The 18716-nt window shown below is 51.1% G+C and overlaps 26 non-coding genes across 26 annotated transcripts; all 26 read right to left on the reverse strand.

Annotated features, from left to right (window-relative positions):
* Positions 1–1156: 1156 nt before the first annotated feature.
* Positions 1157–1227, reverse strand: TRNAG-CCC (transfer RNA glycine (anticodon CCC)). The gene has a single exon. It is a non-coding gene; the product is annotated as a tRNA-Gly (tRNA).
* Positions 1228–1577: 350 nt separating this feature from the next.
* On the reverse strand, positions 1578–1648 carry TRNAS-GCU (transfer RNA serine (anticodon GCU)). The gene has a single exon. It is a non-coding gene; the product is annotated as a tRNA-Ser (tRNA).
* Positions 1649–2203: 555 nt separating this feature from the next.
* Positions 2204–2274, reverse strand: TRNAG-CCC (transfer RNA glycine (anticodon CCC)). Its single transcript has one exon. It is a non-coding gene; the product is annotated as a tRNA-Gly (tRNA).
* Positions 2275–3250: 976 nt separating this feature from the next.
* Positions 3251–3321, reverse strand: TRNAG-CCC (transfer RNA glycine (anticodon CCC)). The gene has a single exon. It is a non-coding gene; the product is annotated as a tRNA-Gly (tRNA).
* A 350-nt stretch (positions 3322–3671) lies between these two features.
* Positions 3672–3742, reverse strand: TRNAG-GCC (transfer RNA glycine (anticodon GCC)). Its single transcript has one exon. It is a non-coding gene; the product is annotated as a tRNA-Gly (tRNA).
* A 555-nt stretch (positions 3743–4297) lies between these two features.
* On the reverse strand, positions 4298–4368 carry TRNAG-CCC (transfer RNA glycine (anticodon CCC)). The gene has a single exon. It is a non-coding gene; the product is annotated as a tRNA-Gly (tRNA).
* Positions 4369–4718: 350 nt separating this feature from the next.
* On the reverse strand, positions 4719–4789 carry TRNAG-GCC (transfer RNA glycine (anticodon GCC)). Its single transcript has one exon. It is a non-coding gene; the product is annotated as a tRNA-Gly (tRNA).
* Positions 4790–6391: 1602 nt separating this feature from the next.
* On the reverse strand, positions 6392–6462 carry TRNAG-CCC (transfer RNA glycine (anticodon CCC)). The gene has a single exon. It is a non-coding gene; the product is annotated as a tRNA-Gly (tRNA).
* A 350-nt stretch (positions 6463–6812) lies between these two features.
* Positions 6813–6883, reverse strand: TRNAG-GCC (transfer RNA glycine (anticodon GCC)). The gene has a single exon. It is a non-coding gene; the product is annotated as a tRNA-Gly (tRNA).
* A 555-nt stretch (positions 6884–7438) lies between these two features.
* On the reverse strand, positions 7439–7509 carry TRNAG-CCC (transfer RNA glycine (anticodon CCC)). The gene has a single exon. It is a non-coding gene; the product is annotated as a tRNA-Gly (tRNA).
* A 341-nt stretch (positions 7510–7850) lies between these two features.
* TRNAG-GCC (transfer RNA glycine (anticodon GCC)) lies at positions 7851–7921 on the reverse strand. The gene has a single exon. It is a non-coding gene; the product is annotated as a tRNA-Gly (tRNA).
* A 945-nt stretch (positions 7922–8866) lies between these two features.
* TRNAG-GCC (transfer RNA glycine (anticodon GCC)) lies at positions 8867–8937 on the reverse strand. The gene has a single exon. It is a non-coding gene; the product is annotated as a tRNA-Gly (tRNA).
* Positions 8938–9492: 555 nt separating this feature from the next.
* TRNAG-CCC (transfer RNA glycine (anticodon CCC)) lies at positions 9493–9563 on the reverse strand. Its single transcript has one exon. It is a non-coding gene; the product is annotated as a tRNA-Gly (tRNA).
* A 350-nt stretch (positions 9564–9913) lies between these two features.
* On the reverse strand, positions 9914–9984 carry TRNAS-GCU (transfer RNA serine (anticodon GCU)). Its single transcript has one exon. It is a non-coding gene; the product is annotated as a tRNA-Ser (tRNA).
* A 555-nt stretch (positions 9985–10539) lies between these two features.
* Positions 10540–10610, reverse strand: TRNAG-CCC (transfer RNA glycine (anticodon CCC)). The gene has a single exon. It is a non-coding gene; the product is annotated as a tRNA-Gly (tRNA).
* A 350-nt stretch (positions 10611–10960) lies between these two features.
* Positions 10961–11031, reverse strand: TRNAG-GCC (transfer RNA glycine (anticodon GCC)). The gene has a single exon. It is a non-coding gene; the product is annotated as a tRNA-Gly (tRNA).
* Positions 11032–11596: 565 nt separating this feature from the next.
* On the reverse strand, positions 11597–11667 carry TRNAG-CCC (transfer RNA glycine (anticodon CCC)). Its single transcript has one exon. It is a non-coding gene; the product is annotated as a tRNA-Gly (tRNA).
* A 976-nt stretch (positions 11668–12643) lies between these two features.
* TRNAG-CCC (transfer RNA glycine (anticodon CCC)) lies at positions 12644–12714 on the reverse strand. The gene has a single exon. It is a non-coding gene; the product is annotated as a tRNA-Gly (tRNA).
* A 350-nt stretch (positions 12715–13064) lies between these two features.
* On the reverse strand, positions 13065–13135 carry TRNAG-GCC (transfer RNA glycine (anticodon GCC)). The gene has a single exon. It is a non-coding gene; the product is annotated as a tRNA-Gly (tRNA).
* A 545-nt stretch (positions 13136–13680) lies between these two features.
* On the reverse strand, positions 13681–13751 carry TRNAG-CCC (transfer RNA glycine (anticodon CCC)). Its single transcript has one exon. It is a non-coding gene; the product is annotated as a tRNA-Gly (tRNA).
* A 350-nt stretch (positions 13752–14101) lies between these two features.
* Positions 14102–14172, reverse strand: TRNAG-GCC (transfer RNA glycine (anticodon GCC)). The gene has a single exon. It is a non-coding gene; the product is annotated as a tRNA-Gly (tRNA).
* A 976-nt stretch (positions 14173–15148) lies between these two features.
* On the reverse strand, positions 15149–15219 carry TRNAG-GCC (transfer RNA glycine (anticodon GCC)). Its single transcript has one exon. It is a non-coding gene; the product is annotated as a tRNA-Gly (tRNA).
* Positions 15220–15784: 565 nt separating this feature from the next.
* TRNAG-CCC (transfer RNA glycine (anticodon CCC)) lies at positions 15785–15855 on the reverse strand. Its single transcript has one exon. It is a non-coding gene; the product is annotated as a tRNA-Gly (tRNA).
* A 986-nt stretch (positions 15856–16841) lies between these two features.
* On the reverse strand, positions 16842–16912 carry TRNAG-CCC (transfer RNA glycine (anticodon CCC)). The gene has a single exon. It is a non-coding gene; the product is annotated as a tRNA-Gly (tRNA).
* Positions 16913–17262: 350 nt separating this feature from the next.
* Positions 17263–17333, reverse strand: TRNAG-GCC (transfer RNA glycine (anticodon GCC)). The gene has a single exon. It is a non-coding gene; the product is annotated as a tRNA-Gly (tRNA).
* A 555-nt stretch (positions 17334–17888) lies between these two features.
* TRNAG-CCC (transfer RNA glycine (anticodon CCC)) lies at positions 17889–17959 on the reverse strand. The gene has a single exon. It is a non-coding gene; the product is annotated as a tRNA-Gly (tRNA).
* Between the last annotated feature and the right edge of the window lie 757 nt (positions 17960–18716).

The following is an 18716-nucleotide window of genomic DNA, read 5'->3' on the forward strand; positions in this document are numbered from 1 at the left end:
TAAAAGAGGGCAGCAGAGTGCTTTCTTTGCGCAGAAAACAGACAAGCAATGCAATCATCTTATCTACCGTTTCCATTTTTCTTTTCCCATGCCTTTTAAAATATCAAGAGACACGTCTACAAAAGTGCCATGCATTGGCCGGGAATCGAACCCGGGCCTCCCGCTTCCGCCTGACAAGCAGCATTACTGCGGTAGAGCGCTTGATTTAACACACCTGCCAGTTCCATGCGAATGGTCACTCGTAAACTCTTGACTTCTGCTGAAAGCCTCATTGAAGGCCTTTGCAGACGTGTGAGACTGGCACCTACTCGGGCTGGGCCTCTATGAGCTGTTTGCATAATCTGAGATTGCCCTGCTTCCAGTCAAGGCGCAGCGGCCCCTTCTACTAAAAGGGATCAGCAGAGTGATCGCTAGTAGCAGAAATAAGGCAAGCAAGGCAATCAAGGCTTGTTTTTTTGTTCGGTCTCTTCCTTTTCACGATGCTTCAAAGTCAACGAAAGGTACATGTGCAAAACGCTCATGCATTGGCCGGGAATCGAACCCGGGCCTCCCACGTGGCAGGCGAGAATTCTACCACTGAACCACCAATGCCTTACATACTGCACACTGGCGCTACAGTGCTCTGGACCATTGCAGCCCAGAGCAGCTGATTTAACAGAGCACTGCAGTGACATGAGGATGGCGCCAGCTCCGGTGGGTGAATGGGAGCTGCGCTGCCCTGGCAGTCCTTCTCACTCACTTGGCCACGAACGGCCACGAACGGCCAGGTTCTATAGACAGGAAAAGTGGACAGAGGCAAGCACACTGGTAGATGAGGGTGGCCTTTGTATGGGTCGCTACTCTGAGTGCAGTTCCCTGAGCACCGTGCCTCAGGAAAGCCAGACTTCTACTGCAGGACTCAGGGGATATCTTTGCAGCCACACGAGGCTGACACCCTTTCAATCTGGGCTTCTGGGGTCTTCTGGGAATTATTTGCATAATAGAAGGTTTCCCGCCTTAAGTTGAAACTGCAGTTCCATCTTCTGCTAAAAGAGGGCAGCAGAGTGCTTTCTTTGCGCAGAAAACAGACAAGCAATGCAATCATCTTATCTACCGTTTCCATTTTTCTTTTCCCATGCCTTTTAAAATATCAAGAGACACGTCTACAAAAGTGCCATGCATTGGCCGGGAATCGAACCCGGGCCTCCCGCTTGGGAAGCGAGAATTCTACCACTGAACTACCAATGCTTGACAAGCAGCTTTACTGCGGTAGAGCGCTTGATTTAACACACCTGCCAGTTCCATGCGAATGGTCACTCGTAAACTCTTGACTTCTGCTGAAAGCCTCATTGAAGGCCTTTGCAGACGTGTGAGACTGGCACCTACTCGAGCTGGGCCTCTATGAGCTGTTTGCATAATCTGAGATTGCCCTGCTTCCAGTCAAGGCGCAGCGGCCCCTTCTACTAAAAGGGATCAGCAGAGTGATCGCTAGTAGCAGAAATAAGGCAAGCAAGGCAATCAAGGCTTGTTTTTTTGTTTGATCTCTTCCTTTTCACGATGCTTCAAAGTCAACGAAAGGTACATGTGCAAAACGCTCATGCATTGGCCGGGAATCGAACCCAGGCCTCCCGCGTAGCAGGCGAGAATTCTACCACTGAACCACCAATGCCTTACATGCTGCACACTGGCGCTACAGTGCTCTGGACCATTGCAGCCCAGAGCAGCTGATTTAACAGAGCACTGCAGTGACATGAGGATGGCGCCAGCTCCGGTGGGTGAATGGGAGCTGCGCTGCCCTGGCAGTCCTTCTCACTCACTTGGCCACGAACGGCCAGGTTCTATAGACAGGAAAAGTGGACAGAGGCAAGCACACTGGTAGATGAGGGTGGCCTTTGTATGGGTCGCTACTCTGAGTGCAGTTCCCTGAGCACCGTGCCTCAGGAAAGCCAGACTTCTACTGCAGGACTCAGGGGATATCTTTGCAGCCACACGAGGCTGACACCCTTTCAATCTGGGCTTCTGGGGTCTTCTGGGAATTATTTGCATAATAGAAGGTTTCCCGCCTTAAGTTGAAACTGCAGTTCCATCTTCTGCTAAAAGAGGGCAGCAGAGTGCTTTCTTTGCGCAGAAAACAGACAAGCAATGCAATCATCTTATCTACCGTTTCCATTTTTCTTTTCCCATGCCTTTTAAAATATCAAGAGACACGTCTACAAAAGTGCCATGCATTGGCCGGGAATCGAACCCGGGCCTCCCGCTTGGGAAGCGAGAATTCTACCACTGAACTACCAATGCTTGACAAGCAGCATTACTGCGGTAGAGCGCTTGATTTAACACACCTGCCAGTTCCATGCGAATGGTCACTCGTAAACTCTTGACTTCTGCTGAAAGCCTCATTGAAGGCCTTTGCAGACGTGTGAGACTGGCACCTACTCGAGCTGGGCCTCTATGAGCTGTTTGCATAATCTGAGATTGCCCTGCTTCCAGTCAAGGCGCAGCGGCCCCTTCTACTAAAAGGGATCAGCAGAGTGATCGCTAGTAGCAGAAATAAGGCAAGCAAGGCAATCAAGGCTTGTTTTTTTGTTTGATCTCTTCCTTTTCACGATGCTTCAAAGTCAACGAAAGGTACATGTGCAAAACGCTCATGCATTGGCCGGGAATCGAACCCGGGCCTCACGCGTGGCAGGCGAGAATTCTACCACTGAACCACCAATGCCTTACATGCTGCACACTGGCGCTACAGTGCTCTGGACCATTGCAGCCCAGAGCAGCTGATTTAACAGAGCACTGCAGTGACATGAGGATGGCGCCAGCTCCGGTGGGTGAATGGGAGCTGCGCTGCCCTGGCAGTCCTTCTCACTCACTTGGCCACGAACGGCCAGGTTCTATAGACAGGAAAAGTGGACAGAGGCAAGCACACTGGTAGATGAGGGTGGCCTTTGTATGGGTCGCTACTCTGAGTGCAGTTCCCTGAGCACCGTGCCTCAGGAAAGCCAGACTTCTACTGCAGGACTCAGGGGATATCTTTGCAGCCACACGAGGCTGACACCCTTTCAATCTGGGCTTCTGGGGTCTTCTGGGAATTATTTGCATAATAGAAGGTTTCCCGCCTTAAGTTGAAACTGCAGTTCCATCTTCTGCTAAAAGAGGGCAGCAGAGTGCTTTCTTTGCGCAGAAAACAGACAAGCAATGCAATCATCTTATCTACCGTTTCCATTTTTCTTTTCCCATGCCTTTTAAAATATCAAGAGACACGTCTACAAAAGTGCCATGCATTGGCCGGGAATCGAACCCGGGCCTCCCGCTTGGGAAGCGAGAATTCTACCACTGAACTACCAATGCTTGACAAGCAGCATTACTGCGGTAGAGCGCTTGATTTAACACACCTGCCAGTTCCATGCGAATGGTCACTCGTAAACTCTTGACTTCTGCTGAAAGCCTCATTGAAGGCCTTTGCAGACGTGTGAGACTGGCACCTACTCGGGCTGGGCCTCTATGAGCTGTTTGCATAATCTGAGATTGCCCTGCTTCCAGTCAAGGCGCAGCGGCCCCTTCTACTAAAAGGGATCAGCAGAGTGATCGCTAGTAGCAGAAATAAGGCAAGCAAGGCAATCAAGGCTTGTTTTTTTGTTTGATCTCTTCCTTTTCACGATGCTTCAAAGTCAACGAAAGGTACATGTGCAAAACGCTCATGCATTGGCCGGGAATCGAACCCGGGCCTCCCGCGTGGCAGGCGAGAATTCTACCACTGAACCACCAATGCCTTACATGCTGCACACTGGCGCTACAGTGCTCTGGACCATTGCAGCCCAGAGCAGCTGATTTAACAGAGCACTGCAGTGACATGAGGATGGCGCCAGCTCCGGTGGGTGAATGGGAGCTGCGCTGCCCTGGCAGTCCTTCTCACTCACTTGGCCACGAACGGCCAGGTTCTATAGACAGGAAAAGTGGACAGAGGCAAGCACACTGGTAGATGAGGGTGGCCTTTGTATGGGTCGCTACTCTGAGTGCAGTTCCCTGAGCACCGTGCCTCTGGAAAGCCAGACTTCTACTGCAGGACTCAGGGGATATCTTTGCAGCCACACGAGGCTGACACCCTTTCAATCTGGGCTTCTGGGGTCTTCTGGGAATTATTTGCATAATAGAAGGTTTCCCGCCTTAAGTTGAAACTGCAGTTCCATCTTCTGCTAAAAGAGGGCAGCAGAGTGCTTTCTTTGCGCAGAAAACAGACAAGCAATGCAATCATCTTATCTACCGTTTCCATTTTTCTTTTCCCATGCCTTTTAAAATATCAAGAGACACGTCTACAAAAGTGCCATGCATTGGCCGGGAATCGAACCCGGGCCTCCCGCTTGGGAAGCGAGAATTCTACCACTGAACTACCAATGCTTGACAAGCAGCATTACTGCGGTAGAGCGCTTGATTTAACACACTTGCCAGTTCCATGCGAATGGTCACTCGTAAACTCTTGACTTCTGCTGAAAGCCTCATTGAAGGCCTTTGCAGACGTGTGAGACTGGCACCTACTCGGGCTGGGCCTCTATGAGCTGTTTGCATAATCTGAGATTGCCCTGCTTCCAGTCAAGGCGCAGCGGCCCCTTCTACTAAAAGGGATCAGCAGAGTGATCACTAGTAGCAGAAATAAGGCAAGCAAGGCAATCAAGGCTTGTTTTTTTGTTTGATCTCTTCCTTTTCACGATGCTTCAAAGTCAACGAAAGGTACATGTGCAAAACGCTCATGCATTGGCCGGGAATCGAACCCGGGCCTCCCGCGTGGCAGGCGAGAATTCTACCACTGAACCACCAATGCCTTACATGCTGCACACTGGCGCTACAGTGCTCTGGACCATTGCAGCCCAGAGCAGCTGATTTAACAGAGCACTGCAGTGACATGAGGATGGCGCCAGCTCCGGTGGGTGAATGGGAGCTGCGCTGCCCTGGCAGTCCTTCTCACTCACTTGGCCACGAACGGCCAGGTTCTATAGACAGGAAAAGTGGACAGAGGCAAGCACACTGGTAGATGAGGGTGGCCTTTGTATGGGTCGCTACTCTGAGTGCAGTTCCCTGAGCACCGTGCCTCAGGAAAGCCAGACTTCTACTGCAGGACTCAGGGGATATCTTTGCAGCCACACGAGGCTGACACCCTTTCAATCTGGGCTTCTGGGGCCTTCTGGGAATTATTTGCATAATAGAAGGTTTCCCGCCTTAAGTTGAAACTGCAGTTCCATCTTCTGCTAAAAGAGGGCAGCAGAGTGCTTTCTTTGCGCAGAAAACAGACAAGCAATGCAATCATCTTATCTACCGTTTCCATTTTTCTTTTCCCATGCCTTTTAAAATATCAAGAGACACGTCTACAAAAGTGCCATGCATTGGCCGGGAATCGAACCCGGGCCTCCCGCTTGGGAAGAGAGAATTCTACCACTGAACTACCAATGCCTGACAAGCAGCATTACTGCGGTAGAGCGCTTGATTTAACACACCTGCCAGTTCCATGCGAATGGTCACTCGTAAACTCTTGACTTCTGCTGAAAGCCTCATTGAAGGCCTTTGCAGACGTGTGAGACTGGCACCTACTCGGGCTGGGCCTCTATGAGCTGTTTGCATAATCTGAGATTGCCCTGCTTCCAGCCAAGGCGCAGCGGCCCCTTCTACTAAAAGGGATCAGCAGAGTGATCGCTAGTAGCAGAAATAAGGCAAGCAAGGCAATCAAGGCTTGTTTTTTTGTTCGGTCTCTTCCTTTTCACGATGCTTCAAAGTCAACGAAAGGTACATGTGCAAAACGCTCATGCATTGGCCGGGAATCGAACCCCGTGGCAGGCGAGAATTCTACCACTGAACCACCAATGCCTTACATGCTGCACACTGGCGCTACAGTGCTCTGGACCATTGCAGCCCAGAGCAGCTGATTTAACAGAGCACTGCAGTGACATGAGGATGGCGCCAGCTCCGGTGGGTGAATGGGAGCTGCGCTGCCCTGGCAGTCCTTCTCACTCACTTGGCCACGAACGGCCACGAACGGCCAGGTTCTATAGACAGGAAAAGTGGACAGAGGCAAGCACACTGGTAGATGAGGGTGGCCTTTGTATGGGTCGCTACTCTGAGTGCAGTTCCCTGAGCACCGTGCCTCAGGAAAGCCAGACTTCTACCGCAGGACTCAGGGGATATCTTTGCAGCCACACGAGGCTGACACCCTTTCAATCTGGGCTTCTGGGGTCTTCTGGGAATTATTTGCATAATAGAAGGTTTCCCGCCTTAAGTTGAAACTGCAGTTCCATCTTCTGCTAAAAGAGGGCAGCAGATTGCTTTCTTTGCGCAGAAAACAGACAAGCAATGCAATCATCTTATCTACCGTTTCCATTTTTCTTTTCCCATGCCTTTTAAAATATCAAGAGACACGTCTACAAAAGTGCCATGCATTGGCCGGGAATCGAACCCGGGCCTCCCGCTTGGGAAGCGAGAATTCTACCACTGAACTACCAATGCTTGACAAGCAGCATTACTGCGGTAGAGCGCTTGATTTAACACACCTGCCAGTTCCATGCGAATGGTCACTCGTAAACTCTTGACTTCTGCTGAAAGCCTCATTGAAGGCCTTTGCAGACGTGTGAGACTGGCACCTACTCGGGCTGGGCCTCTATGAGCGTTTTGCATAATCTGAGATTGCCCTGCTTCCAGTCAAGGCGCAGCGGCCCCTTCTACTAAAAGGGATCAGCAGAGTGATCGCTAGTAGCAGAAATAAGGCAAGCAAGGCAATCAAGGCTTGTTTTTTTGTTCGGTCTCTTCCTTTTCACGATGCTTCAAAGTCAACGAAAGGTACATGTGCAAAACGCTCATGCATTGGCCGGGAATCGAACCCGGGCCTCCCGCGTGGCAGGCGAGAATTCTACCACTGAACCACCAATGCCTTACATGCTGCACACTGGCGCTACAGTGCTCTGGACCATTGCAGCCCAGAGCAGCTGATTTAACAGAGCACTGCAGTGGCATGAGGATGGCGCCAGCTCCGGTGGGTGAATGGGAGCTGCGCTGCCCTGGCAGTCCTTCTCACTCACTTGGCCACGAACGGCCAGGTTCTATAGACAGGAAAAGTGGACAGAGGCAAGCACACTGGTAGATGAGGGTGGCCTTTGTATGGGTCGCTACTCTGGATGCAGTTCCCTGAGCACCGTGCCTCAGGAAAGCCAGACTTCTACCGCAGGACTCAGGGGATATCTTTGCAGCCACACGAGGCTGACACCCTTTCAATCTGGGCTTCTGGGGTCTTCTGGGAATTATTTGCATAATAGAAGGTTTCCCGCCTTAAGTTGAAACTGCAGTTCCATCTTCTGCTAAAAGAGGGCAGCAGAGTGCTTTCTTTGCGCAGAAAACAGACAAGAAATGCAATCATCTTATCTACCGTTTCCATTTTTCTTTTCCCATGCCTTTTAAAATATCAAGAGACACGTCTACAAAAGTGCCATGCATTGGCCGGGAATCGAACCCGGGCCTCCCGCTTGGGAAGCGAGAATTCTACCACTGAACTACCAATGCCTGACAAGCAGCATTACTGCGGTAGAGCGCTTGATTTAACACACCTGCCAGTTCCATGCGAATGGTCACTCGTAAACTCTTGACTTCTGCTGAAAGCCTCATTGAAGGCCTTTGCAGACGTGTGAGACTGGCACCTACTCGGGCTGGGCCTCTATGAGCGTTTTGCATAATCTGAGATTGCCCTGCTTCCAGTCAAGGCGCAGCGGCCCCTTCTACTAAAAGGGATCAGCAGAGTGATCGCTAGTAGCAGAAATAAGGCAAGCAAGGCTTGTTTTTTTGTTCGGTCTCTTTCTTTTCACGATGCTTCAAAGTCAACGAAAGGTACATGTGCAAAACGCTCATGCATTGGCCGGGAATCGAACCCGGGCCTCCCGCGTGGCAGGCGAGAATTCTACCACTGAACCACCAATGCCTTACATGCTGCACACTGGCGCTACAGTGCTCTGGACCATTGCAGCCCAGAGCAGCTGATTTAACAGAGCACTGCAGTGACATGAGGATGGCGCCAGCTCCGGTGGGTGAATGGGAGCTGCGCTGCCCTGGCAGTCCTTCTCACTCACTTGGCCACGAGCGGCCAGGTTCTATAGACAGGAAAAGTGGACAGAGGCAAGCACACTGGTAGATGAGGGTGGCCTTTGTATGGGTCGCTACTCTGAGTGCAGTTCCCTGAGCACCGTGCCTCAGGAAAGCCAGACTTCTACTGCAGGACTCAGGGGATATCTTTGCAGCCACACGAGGCTGACACCCTTTCAATCTGGGCTTCTGGGGTCTTCTGGGAATTATTTGCATAATAGAAGGTTTCCCGCCTTAAGTTGAAACTGCAGTTCCATCTTCTGCTAAAAGAGGGCAGCAGAGTGCTTTCTTTGCGCAGAAAACAGACAAGCAATGCAATCATCTTATCTACCGTTTCCATTTTTCTTTTCCCATGCCTTTTAAAATATCAAGAGACACGTCTACAAAAGTGCCATGCATTGGCCGGGAATCGAACCCGGGCCTCCCGCTTCCGCCTGACAAGCAGCATTACTGCGGTAGAGCGCTTGATTTAACACACCTGCCAGTTCCATGCGAATGGTCACTCGTAAACTCTTGACTTCTGCTGAAAGCCTCATTGAAGGCCTTTGCAGACGTGTGAGACTGGCACCTACTCGGGCTGGGCCTCTATGAGCTGTTTGCATAATCTGAGATTGCCCTGCTTCCAGTCAAGGCGCAGCGGCCCCTTCTACTAAAAGGGATCAGCAGAGTGATCGCTAGTAGCAGAAATAAGGCAAGCAAGGCAATCAAGGCTTGTTTTTTTGTTCGGTCTCTTCCTTTTCACGATGCTTCAAAGTCAACGAAAGGTACATGTGCAAAACGCTCATGCATTGGCCGGGAATCGAACCCGGGCCTCCCGCGTGGCAGGCGAGAATTCTACCACTGAACCACCAATGCCTTACATACTGCACACTGGCGCTACAGTGCTCTGGACCATTGCAGCCCAGAGCAGCTGATTTAACAGAGCACTGCAGTGACATGAGGATGGCGCCAGCTCCGGTGGGTGAATGGGAGCTGCGCTGCCCTGGCAGTCCTTCTCACTCACTTGGCCACGAACGGCCAGGTTCTATAGACAGGAAAAGTGGACAGAGGCAAGCACACTGGTAGATGAGGGTGGCCTTTGTATGGGTCGCTACTCTGAGTGCAGTTCCCTGAGCACCGTGCCTCAGGAAAGCCAGACTTCTACTGCAGGACTCAGGGGATATCTTTGCAGCCACACGAGGCTGACACCCTTTCAATCTGGGCTTCTGGGGTCTTCTGGGAATTATTTGCATAATAGAAGGTTTCCCGCCTTAAGTTGAAACTGCAGTTCCATCTTCTGCTAAAAGAGGGCAGCAGAGTGCTTTCTTTGCGCAGAAAACAGACAAGCAATGCAATCATCTTATCTACCGTTTCCATTTTTCTTTTCCCATGCCTTTTAAAATATCAAGAGACACGTCTACAAAATTGCCATGCATTGGCCGGGAATCGAACCCGGGCCTCCCGCTTGGGAAGCGAGAATTCTACCACTGAACTACCAATGCTTGACAAGCAGCTTTACTGCGGTAGAGCGCTTGATTTAACACACCTGCCAGTTCCATGCGAATGGTCACTCGTAAACTCTTGACTTCTGCTGAAAGCCTCATTGAAGGCCTTTGCAGACGTGTGAGACTGGCACCTACTCGAGCTGGGCCTCTATGAGCTGTTTGCATAATCTGAGATTGCCCTGCTTCCAGTCAAGGCGCAGCGGCCCCTTCTACTAAAAGGGATCAGCAGAGTGATCGCTAGTAGCAGAAATAAGGCAAGCAAGGCAATCAAGGCTTGTTTTTTTGTTTGATCTCTTCCTTTTCACGATGCTTCAAAGTCAACGAAAGGTACATGTGCAAAACGCTCATGCATTGGCCGGGAATCGAACCCAGGCCTCCCGCGTAGCAGGCGAGAATTCTACCACTGAACCACCAATGCCTTACATGCTGCACACTGGCGCTACAGTGCTCTGGACCATTGCAGCCCAGAGCAGCTGATTTAACAGAGCACTGCAGTGACATGAGGATGGCGCCAGCTCCGGTGGGTGAATGGGAGCTGCGCTGCCCTGGCAGTCCTTCTCACTCACTTGGCCACGAACGGCCAGGTTCTATAGACAGGAAAAGTGGACAGAGGCAAGCACACTGGTAGATGAGGGTGGCCTTTGTATGGGTCGCTACTCTGAGTGCAGTTCCCTGAGCACCGTGCCTCAGGAAAGCCAGACTTCTACTGCAGGACTCAGGGGATATCTTTGCAGCCACACGAGGCTGACACCCTTTCAATCTGGGCTTCTGGGGTCTTCTGGGAATTATTTGCATAATAGAAGGTTTCCCGCCTTAAGTTGAAACTGCAGTTCCATCTTCTGCTAAAAGAGGGCAGCAGAGTGCTTTCTTTGCGCAGAAAACAGACAAGCAATGCAATCATCTTATCTACCGTTTCCATTTTTCTTTTCCCATGCCTTTTAAAATATCAAGAGACACGTCTACAAAAGTGCCATGCATTGGCCGGGAATCGAACCCGGGCCTCCCGCTTGGGAAGCGAGAATTCTACCACTGAACTACCAATGCCTGACAAGCAGCATTACTGCGGTAGAGCGCTTGATTTAACACACCTGCCAGTTCCATGCGAATGGTCACTTGTAAACTCTTGACTTCTGCTGAAAGCCTCATTGAAGGCCTTTGCAGACGTGTGAGACTGGCACCTACTCGGGCTGGGCCTCTATGAGCTGTTTGCATAATCTGAGATTGCCCTGCTTCCAGTCAAGGCGCAGCGGCCCCTTCTACTAAAAGGGATCAGCAGAGTGATCGCTAGTAGCAGAAATAAGGCAAGCAAGGCAATCAAGGCTTGTTTTTTTGTTCGGTCTCTTCCTTTTCACGATGCTTCAAAGTCAACGAAAGGTACATGTGCAAAACGCTCATGCATTGGCCGGGAATCGAACCCGGGCCTCCCGCGTGGCAGGCGAGAATTCTACCACTGAACCACCAATGCCTTACATGCTGCACACTGGCGCTACAGTGCTCTGGACCATTGCAGCCCAGAGCAGCTGATTTAACAGAGCACTGCAGTGACATGAGGATGGCGCCAGCTCCGGTGGGTGAATGGGAGCTGCGCTGCCCTGGCAGTCCTTCTCACTCACTTGGCCACGAACGGCCACGAACGGCCAGGTTCTATAGACAGGAAAAGTGGACAGAGGCAAGCACACTGGAAGATGAGGGTGGCCTTTGTATGGGTCGCTACTCTGAGTGCAGTTCCCTGAGCACCGTGCCTCAGGAAAGCCAGACTTCTACTGCAGGACTCAGTGGATATCTTTGCAGCCACACGAGGCTGACACCCTTTCAATCTGGGCTTCTGGGGTCTTCTGGGAATTATTTGCATAATAGAAGGTTTCCCGCCTTAAGTTGAAACTGCAGTTCCATCTTCTGCTAAAAGAGGGCAGCAGAGTGCTTTCTTTGCGCAGAAAACAGACAAGCAATGCAATCATCTTATCTACCGTTTCCATTTTTCTTTTCCCATGCCTTTTAAAATATCAAGAGACACGTCTACAAAAGTGCCATGCATTGGCCGGGAATCGAACCCGGGCCTCCCGCTTGGGAAGCGAGAATTCTACCACTGAACTACCAATGCTTGACAAGCAGCATTACTGCGGTAGAGCGCTTGATTTAACACACCTGCCAGTTCCATGCGAATGGTCACTCGTAAACTCTTGACTTCTGCTGAAAGCCTCATTGAAGGCCTTTGCAGACGTGTGAGACTGGCACCTACTCGAGCTGGGCCTCTATGAGCTGTTTGCATAATCTGAGATTGCCCTGCTTCCAGTCAAGGCGCAGCGGCCCCTTCTACTAAAAGGGATCAGCAGAGTGATCGCTAGTAGCAGAAATAAGGCAAGCAAGGCAATCAAGGCTTGTTTTTTTGTTTGATCTCTTCCTTTTCACGATGCTTCAAAGTCAACGAAAGGTACATGTGCAAAACGCTCATGCATTGGCCGGGAATCGAACCCGGGCCTCACGCGTGGCAGGCGAGAATTCTACCACTGAACCACCAATGCCTTACATGCTGCACACTGGCGCTACAGTGCTCTGGACCATTGCAGCCCAGAGCAGCTGATTTAACAGAGCACTGCAGTGACATGAGGATGGCGCCAGCTCCGGTGGGTGAATGGGAGCTGCGCTGCCCTGGCAGTCCTTCTCACTCACTTGGCCACGAACGGCCAGGTTCTATAGACAGGAAAAGTGGACAGAGGCAAGCACACTGGTAGATGAGGGTGGCCTTTGTATGGGTCGCTACTCTGAGTGCAGTTCCCTGAGCACCGTGCCTCAGGAAAGCCAGACTTCTACTGCAGGACTCAGGGGATATCTTTGCAGCCACACGAGGCTGACACCCTTTCAATCTGGGCTTCTGGGGTCTTCTGGGAATTATTTGCATAATAGAAGGTTTCCCGCCTTAAGTTGAAACTGCAGTTCCATCTTCTGCTAAAAGAGGGCAGCAGAGTGCTTTCTTTGCGCAGAAAACAGACAAGCAATGCAATCATCTTATCTACCGTTTCCATTTTTCTTTTCCCATGCCTTTTAAAATATCAAGAGACACGTCTACAAAAGTGCCATGCATTGGCCGGGAATCGAACCCGGGCCTCCCGCTTGGGAAGCGAGAATTCTACCACTGAACTACCAATGCTTGACAAGCAGCATTACTGCGGTAGAGCGCTTGATTTAACACACCTGCCAGTTCCATGCGAATGGTCACTCGTAAACTCTTGACTTCTGCTGAAAGCCTCATTGAAGGCCTTTGCAGACGTGTGAGACTGGCACCTACTCGGGCTGGGCCTCTATGAGCTGTTTGCATAATCTGAGATTGCCCTGCTTCCAGTCAAGGCGCAGCGGCCCCTTCTACTAAAAGGGATCAGCAGAGTGATCGCTAGTAGCAGAAATAAGGCAAGCAAGGCAATCAAGGCTTGTTTTTTTGTTTGATCTCTTCCTTTTCACGATGCTTCAAAGTCAACGAAAGGTACATGTGCAAAACGCTCATGCATTGGCCGGGAATCGAACCCGGGCCTCCCGCGTGGCAGGCGAGAATTCTACCACTGAACCACCAATGCCTTACATGCTGCACACTGGCGCTACAGTGCTCTGGACCATTGCAGTCCAGAGCAGCTGATTTAACAGAGCACTGCAGTGACATGAGGATGGCGCCAGCTCCGGTGGGTGAATGGGAGCTGCGCTGCCCTGGCAGTCCTTCTCACTCACTTGGCCACGAACGGCCAGGTTCTATAGACAGGAAAAGTGGACAGAGGCAAGCACACTGGTAGATGAGGGTGGCCTTTGTATGGGTCGCTACTCTGAGTGCAGTTCCCTGAGCACCGTGCCTCTGGAAAGCCAGACTTCTACTGCAGGACTCAGGGGATATCTTTGCAGCCACACGAGGCTGACACCCTTTCAATCTGGGCTTCTGGGAATTATTTGCATAATAGAAGGTTTCCCGCCTTAAGTTGAAACTGCAGTTCCATCTTCTGCTAAAAGAGGGCAGCAGAGTGCTTTCTTTGCGCAGAAAACAGACAAGCAATGCAATCATCTTATCTACCGTTTCCATTTTTCTTTTCCCATGCCTTTTAAAATATCAAGAGACACGTCTACAAAAGTGCCATGCATTGGCCGGGAATCGAACCCGGGCCTCCCGCTTGGGAAGCGAGAATTCTACCACTGAACTACCAATGCTTGACAAGCAGCATTACTGCGGTAGAGCGCTTGATTTAACACACTTGCCAGTTCCATGCGAATGGTCACTCGTAAACTCTTGACTTCTGCTGAAAGCCTCATTGAAGGCCTTTGCAGACGTGTGAGACTGGCACCTACTCGGGCTGGGCCTCTATGAGCTGTTTGCATAATCTGAGATTGCCCTGCTTCCAGTCAAGGCGCAGCGGCCCCTTCTACTAAAAGGGATCAGCAGAGTGATCGCTAGTAGCAGAAATAAGGCAAGCAAGGCAATCAAGGCTTGTTTTTTTGTTTGATCTCTTCCTTTTCACGATGCTTCAAAGTCAACGAAAGGTACATGTGCAAAACGCTCATGCATTGGCCGGGAATCGAACCCGGGCCTCCCGCGTGGCAGGCGAGAATTCTACCACTGAACCACCAATGCCTTACATGCTGCACACTGGCGCTACAGTGCTCTGGACCATTGCAGCCCAGAGCAGCTGATTTAACAGAGCACTGCAGTGACATGAGGATGGCGCCAGCTCCGGTGGGTGAATGGGAGCTGCGCTGCCCTGGCAGTCCTTCTCACTCACTTGGCCACGAACGGCCAGGTTCTATAGACAGGAAAAGTGGACAGAGGCAAGCACACTGGTAGATGAGGGTGGCCTTTGTATGGGTCGCTACTCTGAGTGCAGTTCCCTGAGCACCGTGCCTCAGGAAAGCCAGACTTCTACTGCAGGACTCAGGGGATATCTTTGCAGCCACACGAGGCTGACACCCTTTCAATCTGGGCTTCTGGGGCCTTCTGGGAATTATTTGCATAATAGAAGGTTTCCCGCCTTAAGTTGAAACTGCAGTTCCATCTTCTGCTAAAAGAGGGCAGCAGAGTGCTTTCTTTGCGCAGAAAACAGACAAGCAATGCAATCATCTTATCTACCGTTTCCATTTTTCTTTTCCCATGCCTTTTAAAATATCAAGAGACACGTCTACAAAAGTGCCATGCATTGGCCGGGAATCGAACCCGGGCCTCCCGCTTGGGAAGAGAGAATTCTACCACTGAACTACCAATGCCTGACAAGCAGCATTACTGCGGTAGAGCGCTTGATTTAACACACCTGCCAGTTCCATGCGAATGGTCACTCGTAAACTCTTGACTTCTGCTGAAAGCCTCATTGAAGGCCTTTGCAGACGTGTGAGACTGGCACCTACTCGGGCTGGGCCTCTATGAGCTGTTTGCATAATCTGAGATTGCCCTGCTTCCAGCCAAGGCGCAGCGGCCCCTTCTACTAAAAGGGATCAGCAGAGTGATCGCTAGTAGCAGAAATAAGGCAAGCAAGGCAATCAAGGCTTGTTTTTTTGTTCGGTCTCTTCCTTTTCACGATGCTTCAAAGTCAACGAAAGGTACATGTGCAAAACGCTCATGCATTGGCCGGGAATCGAACCCGGGCCTCCCGCGTGGCAGGCGAGAATTCTACCACTGAACCACCAATGCCTTACATGCTGCACACTGGCGCTACAGTGCTCTGGACCATTGCAGCCCAGAGCAGCTGATTTAACAGAGCACTGCAGTGACATGAGGATGGCGCCAGCTCCGGTGGGTGAATGGGAGCTGCGCTGCCCTGGCAGTCCTTCTCACTCACTTGGCCACGAACGGCCACGAACGGCCAGGTTCTATAGACAGGAAAAGTGGACAGAGGCAAGCACACTGGTAGATGAGGGTGGCCTTTGTATGGGTCGCTACTCTGAGTGCAGTTCCCTGAGCACCGTGCCTCAGGAAAGCCAGACTTCTACTGCAGGACTCAGGGGATATCTTTGCAGCCACACGAGGCTGACACCCTTTCAATCTGGGCTTCTGGGGTCTTCTGGGAATTATTTGCATAATAGAAGGTTTCCCGCCTTAAGTTGAAACTGCAGTTCCATCTTCTGCTAAAAGAGGGCAGCAGAGTGCTTTCTTTGCGCAGAAAACAGACAAGCAATGCAATCATCTTATCTACCGTTTCCATTTTTCTTTTCCCATGCCTTTTAAAATATCAAGAGACACGTCTACAAAAGTGCCATGCATTGGCCGGGAATCGAACCCGGGCCTCCCGCTTGGGAAGCGAGAATTCTACCACTGAACTACCAATGCCTGACAAGCAGCATTACTGCGGTAGAGCGCTTGATTTAACACACCTGCCAGTTCCATGCGAATGGTCACTTGTAAACTCTTGACTTCTGCTGAAAGCCTCATTGAAGGCCTTTGCAGACGTGTGAGACTGGCACCTACTCGGGCTGGGCCTCTATGAGCTGTTTGCATAATCTGAGATTGCCCTGCTTCCAGTCAAGGCGCAGCGGCCCCTTCTACTAAAAGGGATCAGCAGAGTGATCGCTAGTAGCAGAAATAAGGCAAGCAAGGCAATCAAGGCTTGTTTTTTTGTTCGGTCTCTTCCTTTTCACGATGCTTCAAAGTCAACGAAAGGTACATGTGCAAAACGCTCATGCATTGGCCGGGAATCGAACCGGGGCCTCCCGCGAGGCAGGCAAGAATTCTACCACTGAACCACCAATGCCTTACATGCTGCACACTGGCGCTACAGTGCTCTGGACCATTGCAGCCCAGAGCAGCTGATTTAACAGAGCACTGCAGTGACATGAGGATGGCGCCAGCTCCGGTGGGTGAATGGGAGCTGCGCTGCCCTGGCAGTCCTTCTCACTCACTTGGCCACGAACGGCCACGAACGGCCAGGTTCTATAGACAGGAAAAGTGGACAGAGGCAAGCACACTGGTAGATGAGGGTGGCCTTTGTATGGGTCGCTACTCTGAGTGCAGTTCCCTGAGCACCGTGCCTCAGGAAAGCCAGACTTCTACTGCAGGACTCAGTGGATATCTTTGCAGCCACACGAGGCTGACACCCTTTCAATCTGGGCTTCTGGGGTCTTCTGGGAATTATTTGCATAATAGAAGGTTTCCCGCCTTAAGTTGAAACTGCAGTTCCATCTTCTGCTAAAAGAGGGCAGCAGAGTGCTTTCTTTGCGCAGAAAACAGACAAGCAATGCAATCATCTTATCTACCGTTTCCATTTTTCTTTTCCCATGCCTTTTAAAATATCAAGAGACACGTCTACAAAAGTGCCATGCATTGGCCGGGAATCGAACCCGGGCCTCCCGCTTGGGAAGCGAGAATTCTACCACTGAACTACCAATGCTTGACAAGCAGCATTACTGCGGTAGAGCACTTGATTTAACACACCTGCCAGTTCCATGCGAATGGTCACTCGTAAACTCTTGACTTCTGCTGAAAGCCTCATTGAAGGCCTTTGCAGACGTGTGAGACTGGCACCTACTCGAGCTGGGCCTCTATGAGCTGTTTGCATAATCTGAGATTGCCCTGCTTCCAGTCAAGGCGCAGCGGCCCCTTCTACTAAAAGGGATCAGCAGAGTGATCGCTAGTAGCAGAAATAAGGCAAGCAAGGCAATCAAGGCTTGTTTTTTTGTTTGATCTCTTCCTTTTCACAATGCTTCAAAGTCAACGAAAGGTACATGTGCAAAACACTCATGCATTGGCCGGGAATCGAACCCGGGCCTCCCGCGTGGCAGGCGAGAATTCTACCACTGAACCACCAATGCCTTACATGCTGCACACTGGCGCTACAGTGCTCTGGACCATTGCAGCCCAGAGCAGCTGATTTAACAGAGCACTGCAGTGACATGAGGATGGCGCCAGCTCCGGTGGGTGAATGGGAGCTGCGCTGCCCTGGCAGTCCTTCTCACTCACTTGGCCACGAACGGCCAGGTTCTATAGACAGGAAAAGTGGACAGAGGCAAGCACACTGGTAGATGAGGGTGGCCTTTGTATGGGTCGCTACTCTGAGTGCAGTTCCCTGAGCACCGTGCCTCAGGAAAGCCAGACTTCTACTGCAGGACTCAGGGGATATCTTTGCAGCCACACGAGGCTGACACCCTTTCAATCTGGGCTTCTGGGGTCTTCTGGGAATTATTTGCATAATAGAAGGTTTCCCGCCTTAAGTTGAAACTGCAGTTCCATCTTCTGCTAAAAGAGGGCAGCAGAGTGCTTTCTTTGCGCAGAAAACAGACAAGCAATGCAATCATCTTATCTACCGTTTCCATTTTTCTTTTCCCATGCCTTTTAAAATATCAAGAGACACGTCTACAAAAGTGCCATGCATTGGCCGGGAATCGAACCCGGGCCTCCCGCTTGGGAAGCGAGAATTCTACCACTGAACTACCAATGCCTGACAAGCAGCATTACTGCGGTAGAGCGCTTGATTTAACACACCTGCCAGTTCCATGCGAATGGTCACTTGTAAACTCTTGACTTCTGCTGAAAGCCTCATTGAAGGCCTTTGCAGACGTGTGAGACTGGCACCTACTCGGGCTGGGCCTCTATGAGCTGTTTGCATAATCTGAGATTGCCCTGCTTCCAGTCAAGGCGCAGCGGCCCCTTCTACTAAAAGGGATCAGCAGAGTGATCGCTAGTAGCAGAAATAAGGCAAGCAAGGCAATCAAGGCTTGTTTTTTTGTTCGGTCTCTTCCTTTTCACGATGCTTCAAAGTCAACGAAAGGTACATGTGCAAAACGCTCATGCATTGGCCGGGAATCGAACCCGGGCCTCCCGCGAGGCAGGCAAGAATTCTACCACTGAACCACCAATGCCTTACATGCTGCACACTGGCGCTACAGTGCTCTGGACCATTGCAGCCCAGAGCAGCTGATTTAACAGAGCACTGCAGTGACATGAGGATGGCGCCAGCTCCGGTGGGTGAATGGGAGCTGCGCTGCCCTGGCAGTCCTTCTCACTCACTTGGCCACGAACGGCCACGAACGGCCAGGTTCTATAGACAGGAAAAGTGGACAGAGGCAAGCACACTGGTAGATGAGGGTGGCCTTTGTATGGGTCGCTACTCTGAGTGCAGTTCCCTGAGCACCGTGCCTCAGGAAAGCCAGACTTCTACTGCAGGACTCAGTGGATATCTTTGCAGCCACACGAGG

Source organism: Ambystoma mexicanum, chromosome 1p (assembly GCF_040938575.1).
Source record: "Ambystoma mexicanum isolate Mex_15411 chromosome 1p, UKY_AmexF1_1, whole genome shotgun sequence".
NCBI lineage: Eukaryota > Metazoa > Chordata > Amphibia > Caudata > Ambystomatidae > Ambystoma > Ambystoma mexicanum.